At 46.1% G+C, this 19,539-nt stretch overlaps 1 protein-coding gene and 1 pseudogene across 2 annotated transcripts in view; both read left to right on the top strand.

The window, feature by feature from the left end:
- The first annotated feature begins 261 nt into the window (after positions 1 to 261).
- Positions 262 to 380, top strand: LOC134945961 (5S ribosomal RNA; annotated as a pseudogene).
- Positions 381 to 10,972: 10,592 nt separating this feature from the next.
- Positions 10,973 to 19,539, top strand: part of C7H21orf58 (chromosome 7 C21orf58 homolog) — a 49,498-nt gene continuing 40,931 nt past the window's right edge. For both annotated transcript variants that reach the window (XM_063932261.1, XM_063932262.1), the window contains exon 1: positions 10,973 to 11,069. The gene's annotated coding sequence lies outside the window, so the exon portion shown is untranslated. The remainder of the gene's footprint in view (positions 11,070 to 19,539) is intronic.

The following is a 19,539-nucleotide window of genomic DNA, read 5'->3' as shown; positions in this document are numbered from 1 at the left end:
TCAAGCAGCCCATTGTCTATCAACCAATCTCAAAAATTTTTTTTTTTTTTTTTTTTTTTTACCTATCAGTATCGTTTCCTTTTCCTCACTTTATACTATCTTCAGGACTCTCACCACTGATTCAGGGGTAATTATCCCGGTCTAACGGTGGCAGCAGATCCCCTATTTTCCTCCTCCACTCATTCTCTTGTCTTTTCTTTTATTTCTCCATTTTCATGAACTCTCATCAGTGATTCTCGAGCCCTCGATATCTAATATTTTTTCTACTATCATACCACACTGGTAACGCCCGAATCCTTCCGATCTTGGAAGCTAAGCAGTGTAGGGCTGGGTCAGTACTCGAGTGGGAGACTCTCGAGGAATACTCAGTTTAGTAGAAATTCCTGGACGGTTTTGCTCAGCGTCTAACACTGACAGCAGATTCATCTTGCTCATTCCATCTTTAATCATCCCATCTGTCTCCTCATCATCGCTCATGAGAGAATAAAAACGCTTCAATTTTCAGGGTCTCCAGCTGTTATTATCGCACCCAGGCATTCCAGAACAATATTCAGTATTTACACTGTAATTAATTCGTTCTGTGTTCCCCCTTTCTATTCCCCAACTCCCCCCCACCCTTCCCCCCACCCCTACCTCCAATTTTTGACAGTAAACTCTACTATTTTATCAATTATTGTTAATAAAAGTTATATTTAAAAATTCATTTATAATCTTTACTTCTTGTCTCTTCTGAGACCTCTTAAACATACAAGAGTGCACCCACAAAAGAGTCTTCTTCTCTCCCTTTTGTTGTATGCCTTCCACCGCTTCTGCCAAGTTCTCAGCATGACGCTGGAGCCGTACAGGACCCCTGGATCCTACAAGTAGTATCCCAGGGGTACAGATTGGAAAGTCGAGACGTTTCCCCTCGCAGGTTCCTGAAGTCTGCTTTACCAACGTCTCCCTCCGACAGGGAGCCAGTATTGGAAACAATTCACAAGCTGTATTCCCAGCAGGTGATAATCAAAGTACCCCTCCTACAACAAGGAAAGGGGTATTATTCCACACTATATTGTGGTACTGAAACCAGAAGGCTCGGTGAGACCTATTCTAAATCTGAAATATTTGAACACTTACAAAGGTTCAAATCAAGATGGAGTCACTCAGAGCAGTGATAGCGAACCAGGAAGAAGGGGACTATATGGTGTCCCGGGACATCAGGGATGCGGGTCACGTCACTCACTGTCCACTGCTTAGCTTCCTTGAACATCCCGCGGCTGCTGACAAGTACAGTACACGCCTACTCTGGGCATACAGCCAATAGGCATGCAGCTGTACCAGGCAAGGTGGCTTCTGGGAGTTGTAGTTTGTTTTGTTTTTTTCACTTTGTGCGGCCGCGGGTGGCACCGCTGGGTGGCGCCCCTCCTCTGCTGGCGCCCCTGGCGAGTGCCATCCTGGCCAAAGCATAGATACGCCCCTGCATTCTAGCAATCATTTTGCAGCATGTATTAGATACATAATAGCTGGAATCTGATTGGTTGCTATTAGAGATGGGTCATAGGAAACATTGATAGTACAAATGTTTTAACATTGGTGAAAAAAACACATTTTAGTCCTTAACATTGGTCTGGGAACATGGATGTTTTCCAATGTTTCTACTTATTTGTAGTAAACTGGCTTCCTAAGGCTTGTACACACTTGGCGATTAATCAGATGCTATATCCATACCCTTCAACTGTACAGTTTTTTTATGGTCTGTACTGGCACTCAGCAGCGTTGTACCGGTTGCAGTGTTTCCAGTTTTCTATAGATTTCTTTATCTGCGAGACACACCCCTTTTCCCGTGGCGATACCGCCTTTTTGCATCTGTATCGGTTTTTAGCTCAGAGATGTTAGATGGCATTATATTGTTCCAGCGCGGATCAGAGCGATATATTGGCCACATTGCTGTGTGTAGTGTGTACACGCATTCACGCGCTCCTGTTGGTCATGCTTACCTACTTTGCTGCTCCCCCCTCTGGAAACATAGGGGGCGTGGCAGAGGGGAAGGGGGCTGTGTGGAGGTGCGTGGCGGCTTGATCACGTCATTGTGGCTTCTCCCCGCTATACAGTGCCTAGACAACAGGTACTCTATAGCAGGGGCGGGGGCTATGATGATGCAATTCAGCGCAAATTATGTTATCGGGTCCCCCTCGGACTGTCCACTTATGCTCTAAAGCTGGGTACACACTAGACAATAGCACCCCTCCCAAATGTCCCGATTTTTGCGGGACAGCCCCCTTTTTTGGGACTGTCCCGCTGTCTCACCCGCGGGCCGCAGTGTCCCGCGGTGGGGGGCAGTTGGGAAGCTCCTGCCCTCGCTGCCCTGCTTAGCAGAGCAGCGGTGAAGACGCTGCGCATGCGCACAGCGTCTATTCAGTGGAGACATAGAGACTGTGGGCATGCCAGCGGCTCAGAGAGCGCTGGTCATGCCCCCTTTAGTGACTTAAAAGGGGGCGTGACTCATGATCGCGTCACTGTCGTGATACCACGCCCCTTTTATTTAGGCCACGATTCCTTTCCGGCCGCGCGCATGAGTCCCTCTTCCCAATTCTTAGATGTTGGGGGGTATGCAATAGTGTGTACCCAGTGATATCGGGTGCGGTGGGTCCCGGCGGGCTGGCAGCATCGGCAAGTGCATACACACTTGCCAATGCCATGAATGACGGCAGCATGGCTCTCGCTGGTGATATCGCCCGTCGGACATGCAGGCCTGGCCAACTGGCGATCTCGCTGACGACGCGCGGGAGCGCGCATCATCAATGACATAGTGCATACACACTGGATGATATTATGAACAATGTGTTGGTATCGGCCACTTTGGGGCTAATTCTGGTTGGATCGCAAATCACGATCCAACCGGAATTATTGCGATCGCCTGGCGGGTGCATGCGCAGCACCCGTCCTGTGCATGCACCCGCACTTTCTGACAGGCAGTAGGCATCCCTAATTTCAGCGATGAAGCAGAAAGTGCGGGCGGCCAGCATGCTGGCTGCCTTGTCCTGCGATGGGCGCCCCCAGCATGCGCTCCAAAGGATTTGCAAATTCTGCTGATTAGCAGAATTTGCAATCCTTACTGAATTAGGCCCTTAATCGTCTCTTGTGTACCCAGCATTAGTTTTATCAGTCACTTACGGATCTACCAGCCTCTACATTGAAAACTCAGTTTGGCCAGGGAGGCAGAGATGGGCGCTTCTTTAGGAGTTCTATTAGTGTATCTATTAAGGAGAATTCCTTTAAAGTACAGTATATTGCAGATGGTACCTAGCAGTGACAGACCAGTGTTTTCAAATAAAGAGACCAATATCTTCAAATGCATCGGCTATATCCCCACACCTCCAAGCAGTGCTGAAAACTTAGGGGCGATATTCAGCTACACACATATTTGCCTCTTACAGTATGCCAACATCACAATATTTCCTGTGCACGACTACTTGCAATGTTGCTGGTCGTGATATGATGTTCCGGAACACTGCGACCAAGGTGCTGATTGAATTGCCTCTTTTGTGGCCAATATGGCACCTGTCATGACATTTGGTTGTCTTGCCAAAAGTTAGTCCTTTTCGGAAATATATACAGATATTAATTTCAAATGTTTCAGGATTGACCATGGAGCTAACTCTCCGTATGTTCTTATGCATACTGGTAAAAGATATCAACAAACACGCAGAAAGGATTGAGGGTTAGGCACTAGAATGGGCATTAGCCATAGTCGCCACTTCCCCCCCCCCCCTTCCCCCAATTCTTAGCCCTAGCTGCCACCCCCGGTGTCTAAAGGTGGGTACACAATAGGCAATGTGCTTTGTGAGCAACATCGCCTAGTGTGTCCCCGTCCCGGGCCGCCCGATGGCTAGCAGTATCGCACAGTGATGTCATGCCATGGCCGGCCAGAGTATGCAGCTTTGGACGATGAGTCCAAATTGAGCTGTACGCACGGCCAAGACCGAGGGTTGTTAACAAACCCACGGGGCGGCGCATTGCTCGTCGTTTACAGCATACACACTAGTCGATATAGTAAACAACGTCGCTCAGGAAGGGTTAAAATGAGCGAAGCCGTTTACTATATCGACTAGTATGTACGGGCCTTTAGCCCTTATTAATACATGAATATAAAAAAAAGGAATCAAGAAGGTGCAAAGTCGCTGCACATCACTGTCTTGGGGGCCCAGAATGGCTAGCCAGAAATGCATCCGTGCCTGCATCTCGCTGGTTATTACATAACGACCTTAGCCAATTACATCCTGCGTGTTGTAACTACACATCTGGAAAATCATGACATTATCTTGGGAAATCTTCTGTTTAAAATGTTCAGTTTTCCAGTCAATTTTGTGTCCAGATTTATTCTATTTCATACGGTGATTTGAAACTCAACCATAAAAGTGTCAGACAACCATTCTCCCCGATTATACTTATGTTCATGGTTTATTGACATGTACTTATATGCTTATAGAGACAGTAACAATGTTATTTTCGTAACTGTCATCAGCCAATTGAGTATAAATATAACTCTTGATATATCACTTTAAATAAAAAAAATAAAAATATTAATTGAAATTAAATAAATAAATTCTAAACAATTTACTGTATATAATATAAAAGATATATTAAATTGTTTGTTTTATAACTATTTAATAAAATGCTGTTTTTCATTCATCGATGTAACAAATACGTTTATACAGTGGTGGGATTCAGCCGGTTCGCACCGGTTCCGCAGAACCGATACCTAATATATGGTATGGTTCTGCGAACCGTATGCTAAACAACGCCGCCCGCCCGCCACCTGCCTGATCAAAAGGCTGGAGCTGGAGCACAGAATCGCTGGAGCACAGAATTTTCTGAATCCTGGGAAAGCGCAGGCGGGTGTGGACGTCATGACGTCACGCGCACGCAGGTGCGGACGTCATGCGCACGCGGTGCACGGATCTCACACTGCCGCCTCCCCGCCACAACGCTGCGGCCCGCCGCTTGCCCCTGGTCATTGCCGCCTGGCCCGGTCATTCCCTCCGTCTCCTGTCAATGCACCCATCTCTGGTACTGGTGGCGTGCTGCAGCTGCTGCTTATACAGCTACCGCCGGCACTGACACTGACTGCACAGTGCACCCACTGAGTCCCGCGCCCGCCCCTGGCCTGTTCTATTCTGCTGCGCCAGCCGCCAAGGACTGATGAGTGAGTGACTGTCAATTTGTATTATATATTAATATTACTGTATGTTATCAGTTGTGAGTCGACTTGTAGGTAAAAACAGCATGGGCCTGGCTGAGGGTAACAAATAATTATTGTATAAAGTGCAGCTGCAGGAGTCCGGACCCTCATGTTACAGACTTAAGGGGTGTAGTTTGGAATTGTAATGTGGCCACACTGGGGTTTAGCCTAAAAATCCCCAGTACATTACATTACAATTCCAAACTTTTAAGTTAAAAGTCTGCAACATGAGGGTCCTGCTGCTGCTGCTGCACTTTATACAATATTGTATATACAATAAAGAAAATTATATAATTAGATTTATTTACGAACATGTAATATAAGAATGCAAAGTTTTATAACATGAATACAATTAACAGAGGAAATGATAGAATATTATATCCATGATCCATAATCCATTTATGATTTATTGCAAATAAACGGTGTAGGCCAAATTTAAATGTTCATTTTCCGAGAGCGACCCCTAGTGACCACGCTGTGTAATGGCACAGATCAGGTAGAAAAGGATCTAGTATTCTATAATTTTCTCTGTTAATTTTATTGATATGTTAATAAACTTTGCAATCTTTATTACATGTCCGTAAATAAATATTATTATTATAATATTTTAAAATAAACATTTTTTTTTTTTTTACAATAGCAATTGAAAGGATGAAAAGGCAACAGAGTTTGACTGATTTTTTCAATAAGAAACCAAAATCGGATTCTGTTGTATCAGAATTGGCCTTGGATAGTACAACACAGTCACAAGCACAACCAATCCAACCTGAAGAAAGCAACACGTCAATTGTTGAAATACAAAATGATAACAACTCCAATACTGAAAATAGTCTTCCTGAATGCTGGACAGTGCAACAATGTAACAATTTTAAAGAAAAATATGACGGACTGGGAATTTCTAACAAAAAGTTAGGTTGCGATTACTGTGCCAAATATGGCTTCATAAAAGAGAAAAGTGTTCATGTTTCAAAAGAGTGGGCAGGTTTTCAGATTGAGGCGTCAGGGAAAAATAAAATGGTACAACAAGCTTCTCTAAGGAAAAAAATGAAAGAACATTTTTCATCAAAGGCTCATAACATTTGTAAAGACAACTTCAAAAAATGTGAGCAGGATTCTATAACAAAAGTAATAGACACAATGAATAAAAAATATTTAAGTACTTGTATTTAATATAGTTTACAGCCTGTCACAAAAATGTAAACCATTTTCAGACATAGAAGATGAGATTGAACTGCAAATTAAAAATGGATTAGATATGGGAATAGGATTACATTCACGTAAAACTGCTGTGAAAATAGTTGATTTTATTGCAAAGGAAATTAAAAAAGAAATATTTACTAAAATTACTGAAAATAATCAGAAAATATGTTTGATTATTGATGAAGCTTCAACGATATCTTGCAAACCAGTTATTATACTTTTCTTAAAAGTTGAGGATTCAGATTCATCACCAACGATCTTCGTTGAGCTAGCTGAATTGGAAAAACAAGATGCAGAGACAATATGTTCTTCAGTTATGGAAAGTTTAGATAATGTTGGGCTTACTAAGAACTACCTACAAAAAAAATTAATAGGATTTTGCTCTGATGGTGCAAGCGTTATGCTTGGTAGAAAATCTGGAGTGAGCACTAGGATGGCAAAAGAGTTTCCAAACATAATAATATGGCACCGTTTAAACCATTGCCTCCAACTTGTTTTAGATGACTCGATAAAGGAAATAAAGCAAGTAAATCATTTCAAAATATTCATTGATAAGATATATACTATTTTTCATCAATCCAATAAGAACCAAATTGAACTTATCAAAATATCCAAACAACTTGGAATTGAAATTATAAAGATTGGTAGAGTTTTGGGACCAAGATGGGCTGCCTGTAGTTTAAGGTCAACCCTAGCTGTGTGGCGCGCTTATCCTGCGCTACATCACTATTTTTCTTCAAATCCAAATAACTTGGGTATGGCTAAACGTCTTGAGAATATATTTTTTATAAATGATTTGGCATTGATGATTGATATTATAAACGAATTTAGTCTGCTTTCAAAGGCACTGCAAGCAAGAAATACAGACATAATAAAGGCTGAAAAACTTGTGATACGCTCTATTAGAGCATTTCAAATGCTTGAAAAAGAAAAGGGTCCATATGGAAAAAAAAGTCAAATAATTACTTCAGAAACCTACAAAAATATAGACTTTGTATAAAATCATCGATTTGTCGGGCTTCCTCGGGAAAGACTTTTAGAAGAGATTGTAAAGAATTTGAAAAAAAGACTAATGGATTGTGGACATTTAAAAGCAACTTGTAGCCAATTTCAAAATAGTAATAAATTACAATTTCTCACTTTTTTGGAACCAGATTACTGGAATATAGAAGAAGTACTAGTTCCATGGAAAGCAGCTGAAGAGCAATTGCTTGTATTTAATGACATTTTCAATTACCAAATTGATTTTAATGAGTTTCGATATTTCGTGGAAAACGTTTTAAAAAATTCCCAGAACTATTCAATTCCTCAAAGTGTTCAAAGAGCTAAAAATATTGTCAGAACAATTGCTGTAAGTTCAGCAGAAGCGGAAAGGGTTTTTTCAAAGATGAACATTATATGTTCAGAGAAAAGAAGTCGCCTAACTGTTTCTAATATATCAAACATAATGACTATTAGTCTAATTGGCCTACCGCTAAAGGTATGGAATCCTACTCCTACCGTGAAAAGATGGTTAAGGATAAATCACACAGCCGATGATGCTCGGTTAAAAGCAAAGAAAATTGCAAGTGAGAACGCCAATCAAACAGCAATATAGAAATATCTTCAATAACAGTTTGTCAGGTATTTTACAACTCTTATAACATAATCTAGTTTTGTGTACCTCTTTTATTGTTCTTATTTGAGTATTAAATGCATGAATTATTGAACTACCTTTCGGGTTATCTTTTGGTATACTTAAAATGGTCATTAGGACATAGAACCTGTTGTTATTTTATTTGAATCCCACCACTGCGTTTATATAATGTAACTACAGCATGTGGTTCAAAAGTCAAACTTACTTGTTGTCAAATAAATTCTTACTTCGATGTACTATGGGGGTTATTCCGAGTTGATCGCTCGCTGTTGTTTTTCGCAGAGCAGCGAACAGGTTACTACTACGCATGCGTATGCACCGCAATGCGCAGGCGCGTCATACGGGTACAGAGCGGATCATTGCTGGGCGATGGATTTAACGAAGAATCCATTCGCACAGCCGATCGCAAGTAGATTGACAGGAAGAGGGCGTTTGTGGGAGGCAACTGACCGTTTTCAGGGAGTGTTTGGAAAGACACAGGCGTGTCCAAGCGTTTGCAGCTCGGGTGTCTGACGTCAATTCCGGGACCAAAAAGACTGAAGTGATCACAGGGGCGGAGTAAGTCCAGAGCTACTCAGAAACTGCAAAAAAAAAGTTTTCGTCCCGCTCGGCTGCACACGCATTCGCACACTTGCAAAGCGAAAATGCACTCCCCCGTGGGCGGCGACTATGCGTTTGCATGGCTGCTAAAAGTAGCTAGCGAGCGATCAACTCGGAATGACCCCCTGTATGTCTTGTTGCATTTTTCTGCGAACTATGTTGCAATTTTTTTAGGTGTCGAAAAAATTAGCACCAAATTGCACGTTTATAACTTGCGATTTTTTACTAAAAATCGCAAATGTAATAGGGTGCCAATTTTAAGGTTAAAACGGATTTCGCATGCGATTATTGGCGATTTTTAGTAAAGGAAACGTGATTTTTAGTAATAAAAACATGGCGGTTTTTAGGTCATGTTTTTATTACTTAGAAGCATGCACAGATCAGTGTGATCAGTGCATGCTTCTTTCTGTAAAAGTAAAGAAAGTGTTAAAAAAAAAATGTGCAGGTCCCCCCAAAAGTACAACCAGCCCCCGTCTCTGTAAGGTGGTCCTGGTTGCAAAAATACGAGTTAAAAATTGACTGGAGATTTCCCCGTATTTAAACAAGCACAGGGGACAAAAGAAGTAGGGGTTCCCCTGTATTTTTGAAACCAGCACTGGGCTTCACTAGCCAGGGAGGTGATGCCGCAGCCGGGGGACACATTTATATAGGTGCCTGCAGCTGCAGCATCACTCCCCCCAACTGGTCACCCCTGGCGGGGGTTCCCTGGAGGAGTGGGGACCCCTAAAATAAAGGGGTCTCCCCTCCAGGTACCCAAGGGCCAGGGATGAAGCCCGGGGCTTTCCCTTCCATCCGTGGGCTGTGGATGGAGGGCTGATAGCCGTGAAAGTGTTAAAATTAATATTGTACTTTGCTGTGAAACTACAAGTCCCACCATCCTTCCCCGCATGCTGGTACTTGGAGGACCACAAGTACCAGCATGCGGGGAATGAATGGGCCCGCTGGTACCTGTAGTTCCACAACAAAATAAATACCCCAAAAAAGACAAGACACATACATCGTGAAAGTAAACGTTTATTTACACACACTTGCACATACTAACCTAGTGTCCCACGCGGGTGTGGTATGGTATGACGGCGGCCGGGCTCCCGGCGACCAGCATACCAGCGCCGGAAGCCCGACCGCCGGCATACCGACAGCGTGGCGAGCGCAAATTAGCCCCTTGCGGGCTCACTGTGCTCGCCACGCTGCGGGCACAGTGACGCGCTAAGCGCGCCACGCTATTTATCTCCCTCCAGGGGGGGTCGTGGCCCCCCACGAGGGAGAAACACTGTCGGTATGCCGGCTGTCGGGATTCCGGCGCCGGTATACTGTGCGCCAGGATCCCGATAGTCGGCAACCTGAAGACCACCTGTCCCACGCAGCACCTCGGTCCCCTTGTCCAAGTAGAGTCTATTAGGGTACCAGTTAAAAAAAAAAAAAATACTCACCTAGAATCCCGTGTAGATCAGTCCTCTTTGGTCCAAGTAGGCATCCGCAGGGTTAAAAAAAAACAAAAATGCAAAAAACCCTGGCTATTGCGACCCAACCTGAATTAGCCCCTTCATTAAGAAACCCCCTCTGGAAATCCTGCAATTGCCACTGCATTTAGGGCCCAATTCAGGTTGGATCGCAGTAAGCAATCCAACCGCAAATTCTGAGAAAAGGATGCGGGCGCATGCGCAGTGCCCGCATTTTCTGTGGGGGAGCCGCAGAAAATGCGAACGCCTCTGCCTGTCAATGAGGCACAGGCGGTCGCGGGGCGGGCAACGCTCTGTTTACAGGGCGGAAACTGAGCATTACGGGGGGCGGTGCGAACGGGGGGCGGAGGCGTGTCAGGGTCATGATCACAGCGGCTGCGTCATGTCACACGCAGCCACCACGATCGAGAAGAGCGCGGCGGGCCTCCTGCTGGCAGGAGGTTTCACTAATTTCTACGATGAAGCAGAAATTGCGAGGCGATCACAATTTCTGCTTTATCAAGGGGGGGAGGCGGCGGTCAGCATGCTGGGCGGCCTCCAGTATGCTAGGAAAAGGATTGCAAATTATTTGCAATCATTACTGAATTGGACCCTTAATTTAAATTCACTTCAAATTTCAGCAAGTTATCATGGGGAAGGTCAGAGAATTAAATATATTTTAACATTTCAAAATTTTACAATGGAAAATAAAGTGCAAATAAAAAAGAAACTTAGAACACTTTGATGAATCTTTGGATGATAACAGATAAAAACTGTCACTAAGTACCAGTAAACAGTATATTATCTGTACTGATCCTGGGTGTGGAATGGGGTGTGGCATGATCAGTCAGATGCCTTAGCTACAAGAGTGTTTACATCTAGTGTCAGGTAACAACAACTGCACCTGAAAAGACTCAGTAAATCAGACCCAGATACAGGAGAGTAAATCACTGGACGGAAAGGCAGAACACAGGTAAATTATTTATCTCGCTTTCAGACGGGCAGGTTGCGGGATGATTGGTTGGTTCTAGGGTTACCTCCTCATCCCTTTAATTCTGGACACATACTAATTACACAGGTTCAGTGGCTGATTAAAACCTGGTGAAATGGAGTCTTGAAGTCAGCCAGCCACAGAACCTGTGTAATTAATATGTCTCCAGAATTAAAGGGATGAGGTAGTAACCCTAGTTGGGTCACATATGCTAGATTACCGTCAGAGCAGGCAGAGTTAAGTGGAACAATGGTTGGAGACCCTATTACGATACATCAAATTGGGAGACACAATTAATAAACAGGGATTTACATGGCAATACATTATCAACACAATGCTATACAAACAGCAAAACAGTAGTCAAGCAATATATTAAGCTATTATACATTTTCCCAATATTGTGTATAGTAATATCCCCTACTACTCTCTGCTAGATTTAGCCCCAGTGTACTCCCCTACCCCCATATGTAGTTTATGTTTAAGGCATGTTTAACTAGGGACTGACCACTGATTGCATTTACTCTCATTGTCCTAGTCATTCGTACTGATTAGTAGCCAATCAGATTGTCAGAATGTGGACTGTATGGGCCACAGGCAGTATCATGAGGTGATAGGTTAGACAAACTTTTTGAATCACAGCGCTATAGTGCATCAGAATTTTTTTTACGGCACCCCTAGGCAAAACGTTTCTTATTGAGAACGTTAGAAAGAAAGAAATTAAGTAAATTGTATTTATTTATACGAGTATTATATGTCATCATTAGGTTCAATTGTGTGGTGAGGGACAAGATTTGCTCCTGTTTGTTCACATAGTTTGTGACTGGAAGCCACAAGCACCGGTTTTGCCTGTTACATTGACATAAATAATTTTAATTGGTCTGGACCACCAATCCAAGGCACTCCTGCAAGTGTCCAGAGGCATCCCAGTGAGCCACGGCACACAGTTTGAGAACCACTGGGTTAGACACTCAGGAGTAAATTTACTAGGGTGTGAGGGTTTTCTTTTAGAACTGGTGAAGTTGCTCATAGCAAAAATTCAAATTCTAGTTCTAGGAGATAATAGAATATGATTGGTTGCTATGGGCAACATCACCAGTTCTAAAAAAAAAAACCCTCCCACCTTAGTAAATTTCCCCCTCAGACTCAGTCATTAAAGTAGAATAAGCATATAACTGGCATTCAGTAGTGATTTGAGGTTCCTGTCACATATGCAGGAAAATTGGGGTGTAGTATGAGTTGCAGGCGGCCGGGTCCCCGGCGGCCAGCATACTGGCACCGGGATCCCGACCGCCGGCTTGCCGACAGCGGGGCGAGCGCAAATGAGCCCCTTGTGGGATCGATGCGCTCGCCACGCTGCGGGCACGGTGGCGCGCTACACGCTATCTATTCTCCCTCCAGGGGGGTCGTGGACACCCCAAGAGGGAGAAAAGGTGTCGGTATGCCGGTTGTCGGGATTCCGGCGCCGGTATACTGTGCGCCGGGAACCCAACAACCGGTATACTGAATACCACCCGGAAAATTGTGGTACCACAAACTCCTTTGTATGAAACAAAGTTTATACATTTAACTTTATTGGATATTCAGATGCAGCAAGATTGTCGACGGTCGTGATTTTGACAATCTCAATGGGGACACTGACATGCTGGCGCTGTTATAGGGTCATGCCTGTAATTCTACTAACTGTATTCCAAAGGGCCTGGCATTAGAAGTTTAATGTAAGCATGCTGCTTTTCCAGCAAGTTTAAACCTACAGTATAACGCTGTCCCCTTTAAAATGTGCTCAACAGCATTACAAGTGTGTTGCAATAACAGAACGGGTATTTCAGTGTCCCCATCACAACTGCCAAACAATCGTATTGATCCCCCTACAGAAATAGTAATGATTACACCACATCCATTAATTGCCTCACAAGAATCTGCTACTGAGTGTAATCCCTTGTGTACTGTTGTGTAATTATTTGTACAGTAAACTGCTGTAGGTGTTTACTCAGCTCCGGAGGTCTACTGCGGTACTTGTATGTACCAAAAGCCTTTCTGCATAACAATATGATATTTCATAAGATTAATTATCTGAATATCTTAAAGCCATGTTGTCAGCCTAAAATGAGATCCATTAACTCAGTGGTGGAACTTCCGACAGAACGCCCGGAGGAATGATATCCATGCGCAGCAACCCCTAGCAAGCCCATCACGCCCCCCAGCAACCTCCTGTCACCCCATATTCGGAGCTTAGCGGTGAAGTCCAGGAGGAGGCAGTGACTGCAGTCTGTGTAAATGCATCATCTATAAATGGGCGCACATTGCCTGTAGCGCACAGTCATAAATGGCCGCACACTGCCTGTAGCGCACAGTTATAAATGGCCACACACTGCCTGTAGCGCACAGTCAAGGCTGTTTCTAGCCAATTTGGCTCCCAGTGCGAGATTTAAAAATGCCCCCCCCATGACATGAAAAAAATGCGCCCCCCCCCCCCCCACCTAGATTGAAAAAACCAACAACTTGTGCATGCTCCCGGCAAGGGGGCGTGGCCTCATTTAAATGGCTTTGGCCTCGTCTCAAAAGACTACCTCACAGCCCAGTTTTTGACCCTGCTCCAACAGATCACGGCCACCATAAGTTAAAAAAAAATCTACCATATTAAGCCACACACAGTAATGCCCCCTGCACCATATTATGCCACACACCACAATGCCCTTGATACATTAAATCCCCACATTACGGCAAGCAGAGTCCCCATTTTCCACATTACGGCAAGCAAGAGTCCCTACTTTACACATTACAGTAGGCAAGTGCCCCCATTTTCCACATTACGGCAGGCAAGTGTCCCCATTTTCCACATTACGGCAGGCAAGAGTCCCTACTTTACACATTACGGCAGGCAAGTGTCCCCATTTTCCACATTACGGCAGGCAAGAGTCCCCATTTTCCACATTACAGCAGGCAAGTGTCCCCATTTTCCACATTACGGCAGGCAAGAGTCCCCATTTCACACATTACGGCAGGCAAGAGTCCCCATTTTACACATTGCGGCAGGCAAGAGTCCCCATTTTACACATTACGGCAGGCAAGAGTCCCCATTTTACACATTACGGCAGGCAAGAGTCCCCATTTTACACATTACGGCAGGCAAGAGTCCCCATTTCACACATTACGGCAGACAAGAGTCCCCATTTCACACATTACGGCAGGCAAGAGTCCCTATTTTACACATTACAGCAGACAAGAGTCCCCATTTCACACATTACGGCAGGCAAGAGTCCCCATTTCACACATAACGGCAGGCAAGAGTCCCCATTTCACACATTGCGGCAGGCAAGAGTCCCCATTTTACACATTACTGCAGGCAAGAGTCCCCATTTCACACATTACGGCAGGCAAGAGTCGCCATTTTACACATTACGGCAGGCAAGAGTCACCATTTTACACATTACGGCAGGCAAGAGTCCCCATTTTACACATTATGGCAGTCAGAGTGAGAGATTGAGAGAGAGAGAGAGAGAGAGAGAGAAAGAGAGAGAGAGTATACTTACCTAGGCAATTCCCGCTCTTCGGCCCACCTCCCCAGTCGCTCCTCGCGCCGGCCGCCTCTCCCTCTTCGTAATTTGGCTCCCCCTCCTCCTCAGTACTCCGCTCTGTGGGGGGGGGACGTAACCATGTCATTCCGCAAAACTCCGCCCCCCGAGCGGGGTACTCGGGAAGAGTTAGGAGGGGGAAGCAGGGAGCAACAGTCAGTGCCGTGGCGGGCGCCCCGTGCCCACCCCAAGAAACGGCCCTGCGCACAGTCATAAATGGCCGCACACTTGAGTTGATCGCAGCAGGAACTTTGTTAGCAGTTGGGCAAAACCATGGCCCTCATTCCGAGTTGTTTGCTCGTTAGATTTTTTTGCAACGGAGCGATTAGTCGCAAACTGCGCATGCGCAATGTTCGCAGTGCGCAAAGTAAATTAGCACAAAAGTTTGGTATTTTACTCACGGCCTAACGAAGAAATTTCATCGTTCTGGTGATCGGAGTGTGATTGACAGGAAGTGGGTGTTTCTGGGCGGAAACTGGCCGTTTTATGGGTGTGTGCGAAAAAACGCTGCCGTTTCTGGGAAAAACGCGGAAGGGTCTGAAGAAACGGGGGAGTGTCTGGGCGAACGCTGGGTGTGTTTGTGATGTCAAACCAGGAACGAAACTGACTGAACTGATCTCAGTGTAGGAGTAAGTCTCCAGCTACTCAGAAACTGCAAAGAAATTTCTATTCGCAATTCTGCTAATCTTTCGTTCGCAATTCTGCTATGCTAAGATACACTCCCAGAGGGCAGCGGCCTAGCGTGTGTAATGCTGCTAAAAGCAGCTAGCGAGCGAACAACTCGGAATGAGGGCCCATGTGCACTGCAGGTGTGGCAGATATAACATGTGCAGAGAGAATTAGATTTGGGTGGGTTATTTTGTTTCTGTGCAGGGTAAATACTGGCTGCTCTATTTTTACACTGCAATTTAGATTACAGATTGAACACACCACACCCAAATCTAACTCTCTCTGCACATGTTATATCTGCCTCCCCTACAGTGCACATGGTTTTGCCCAACTGCTAACAAAGTTCCTGCTGCGATCAACTCAGAATCACCCCACTGCCTGCAGCACACAGTCATAAATGGCCGCACACTGCCTGTAGCGCACAGTCATAAATAGCCGCACACTGCCTGTAGCGCACAGTCATAAATAGCCGCACACTGCCTGTAGCGCACAGTCATAAATAGCCGCACACTGCCTGTAGCGCAGTCATAAATGGCCGCACACTGCCTGTAGCGCACAGTCATAAATGTCCGCACACTGCCTGTAGCTCAGTTATAAATAGCTGCACACTGCCTGTAGCGCACAGTCATAAATGGCCGCACACTGCCTGTAGCGCACAGTTATAAATAGCCGCACACTGCCTGTAGCGCACAGTCATAAATGGCCGCACACTGCCTGTAGCGCACAGTCATAAATGGCCGCACACTGCCTGTAGCGCAGTCATAAATGGCCGCACACTGCCTGTAGCGCAGTTATAAATGGCCGCACACTGCCTGTAGCGCACAGTTATAAATAGCCGCACACTGCCTGTAGCGCACAGTCATAAATGGCCGCACACTGCCTGTAGTGCACAGTTATAAATAGCCGCACACTGCCGGTAGCGCACAGTCATAAATGGCCGCACACTGCCTGTAGCGCACAGTTATAAATAGCCGCACACTGCCTGTAGCGCACAGTTATAAATAGCCGCACACTGCCTGTAGCGCACAATTATAAATAGCCGCACACTGCCTGTAGCGCACAGTCATAAATGGCCGCACACTGCCTGAAGCGCACAGTCATAAATGGCCGCACACTGCCTGTAGCGCACAGTTATAAATAGCCGCACACTGCCTGTAGCGCACAGTCATAAATGGCCGCACACTGCCTGTAGTGCACAGTTATAAATAGCCGCACACTGCCTGTAGCGCAGTTATAAATCGCCGCACACTGCCTGTAGCGCACCGTTATAAATGGCCGCACGCCTGTAGCGCAGTTATAAAAAGCCGCACACTGCCTGTAGCGCACAGTTATAAATAGCCGCACACTGCCTGTAGTGCACAGTTATAAATGGCTGCACACTGCCTGCAGCGCACAGTTATAAATAGCGGCACACTGCCTGTAGCGCACAGTTATAAATGGCTGCACACTGCCTGTAGCGCACAGTTATAAATAGCGGCACACTGCCTGTAGCGCACAGTCATAAATAGCCGCACACTGCCTGTAGTGCACAATCATTTACATTGGCTGCATTTACACAGTCTGCACCGTGTAATAGATACAGCTGTCCCTCCTTCCTCGGCACACCCCTAAAAGTTGGCATCTGGAGGCCATCACTTCCATTGCCTCTGGAGGTTACGCCGCTGCATTAAGTAGCCTTTTCTAGAAGCGGGGGCTAATGCAGAGTTGCATACAAGTCCATTTTCTGGAAGGATCTTGTATGTTTTCACTGCGTATATTCCAGAGTCAACTGAGGGTGATTCCCAGGAGTACGCAACTCAGTCACATCTCCACTTGTAGCTGAGGGGCACAGCTGGGTGACTGCAGGGAGTTTGCATGTAGGTCACCTTAGTGAGTGTGTGGCAACGGAACTGCGAGCTAACTGCAGAGCTGTGCAGGGATCAGGGCCGGTTCAGGGGCTTTTTGCGCCCCAGGCGACAATAGGGGCGTGGCTTCATACAGGGGGCATGGTCAGTTACGCCCCTGTACAGTAGTAGCGCCGCTGAAATGATGTGCGGTGCGCAATGATGTCATCGCGTACTGCACAGCAAAGGTCCTCTCCACAAAGAGAAACTAGACGGTACGCGTCTAGTTCCCTTCGTGGAGAGGACCTTTGCTGTGCAGTGCACGATGATGTCAACGCGCACCGCACATCATTACAGTAAAGGTCCTCTCCACAAAGCGGCAGCGGGACAGCGGGCAGCGGGGGGCACAGCAGCAGCGGATCTTGTCATGGTGCCACGCCCTCCGGATAGCGCCGGCACCCTCCGGAAGGCGGCGCCCCGGGCAAAAGTCCTGCTTGCCCATGGCAAGATCCGCTACTGGCAGGGATGCACCTGTTTACAGACGAGTCTCTTACACCAAGAATAGAGCTAGTCCAAGTGTGCACTAATCATGATGCCGGCTATAAAACCAAGTGTATGGATACAGGCAACTATAGCGCTTCCTGCTTCACCTCTTTACTGAGCCGAAGCCGGAAGCAATGCGGGGAGATGTACAAGCATCTCATTTGCCGGAGTGAGGGAGTGAAAACTGCCATTTCCGGCAATCCCTGCCAGCAACACAGCGCATCAGCTGATGCGCTGTGTCTCACTTCCAGGCCGGCTCCACAGGGCATGCGCAAGATCTCCCATGCATCCTGGAGCCTGGCAGCTGCCGCAGATGGCTGCAGTGGCTGTGAATATGGCTACTACAGCTGCAGCTGTCAAAATTGATAGCTACAGCTGTCGGAACGGATTACATACATTTAACCAGCAGACGGGATGCCAGCTGTCAATATCCCGACAGCGGCATCCTGCCCGCCAGAATGCCGGCAGCAGGGCGAGTGCTAAGAGTCCCCTTGCGGGCTCGTTGCGCTCGCAACAGGATCTATTCCCACTCTATGGGTATCGTGGACACCCATGTGTGGGAATAGCCCCGGTGTGCCGGGATTCTGGCTGTCAGGATTTTGGCGTCAGAACCCTGAATGCCGGGATCCCGACAGCCGGCATTTTAACTGCAACCCGTCGGAACGGTCAGTGCCACTGACGTCCATTGCATATCTTGTAGATATAATGATGGGAACACATAGTGCCTCTGTCATTTACCACACATCTCCTCCTCAATACATGGAGAAGCGGTATCAGCAACCACTAATCCCCCTAACGCCTAATCATACAGCTACCCCTCAGTTCCATGTATACAATTGTGGCCGACTTATCAGATTGGTATGAGGCCCTTAGGAACCCATTTATTATTTATTGGGTTGTAGGATCCTATTTACTATATAATATTTGCAGGATATCCCCAAAAAACACCCATTTACTGGGGGGTACCTGCAAATAATAAGTATCACCCCAATGTACTTTGGAGCACTGCAGCATATATGTCCATATCTGCCATGGTCCCTACATTTCTGACGCAGTGGCAGCCCATGTAGGTGTCTATGGGGACTGCAAAGCTGTTATATTTACCAAGCTGACTGGCCACAGCAGCTAAGACCATCTGCAGATGGCGTTAGCCCTTTGTTGCCTATGGGCTACATTCAGCTGACTTTTTGGGGCAATAAGATTCTCTGCACCTCCCAGATGTACAGTGGGAGCCCATCACTGCGATGTGTAAATTGATCACATCAACAGTCACTTTATTTTATGCCGCAGGACCTACTGCGGATGTGCGCTCATCAGACAGCGTATGCCTGAGTATTCTACTACCGAGGTGGAAATTATGCAATATGTAGCCTATAATGGCTAATGCTATTTAAGATTGGGTTAGTTAATGGGGCAAAGCTACAGGAAAGCTTCACAGTACAGAGCTTTGTAAATCTCACAATATAGCAGCTCGGGATGTAGTTACGATCCCGCCAGTCGGGATCCCGGTGGTCAGAATACCGACGCTGGGATCCTGGCCGCCAGGTGTCCAAGGGCTGTTCCCACTTGTGGATGTCCATGACACCCATGGATCAGGAATAGAACCTGTGGTGAGCGCAGCGAGCCACCAAACCAGCTGTGTGACAAGTGCAGCAAGCCCACAAGGTGCTTCATTGCGCTCACCCCCCTGCCGGCATTCTGGCGGACGGGATCACGGCGTCGGTATGTTGACCGCCGGGATCGCATATCCAACGCAGCAGCTTCCATACAAACCGATATCTGGTGCGAAACCCCTGTAATACAGTCAGGCTGTACTTACATTGTGCAAGTATTACCTGAAAACAT

The sequence above is a fragment of the Pseudophryne corroboree genome, chromosome 7, assembly GCF_028390025.1.
Source record: "Pseudophryne corroboree isolate aPseCor3 chromosome 7, aPseCor3.hap2, whole genome shotgun sequence".
Taxonomy (NCBI): Eukaryota; Metazoa; Chordata; class Amphibia; order Anura; family Myobatrachidae; genus Pseudophryne; species Pseudophryne corroboree.
Note: the sequence above shows the minus strand (reverse complement) of the source record. Positions and strands in the feature narration are given on the sequence as shown.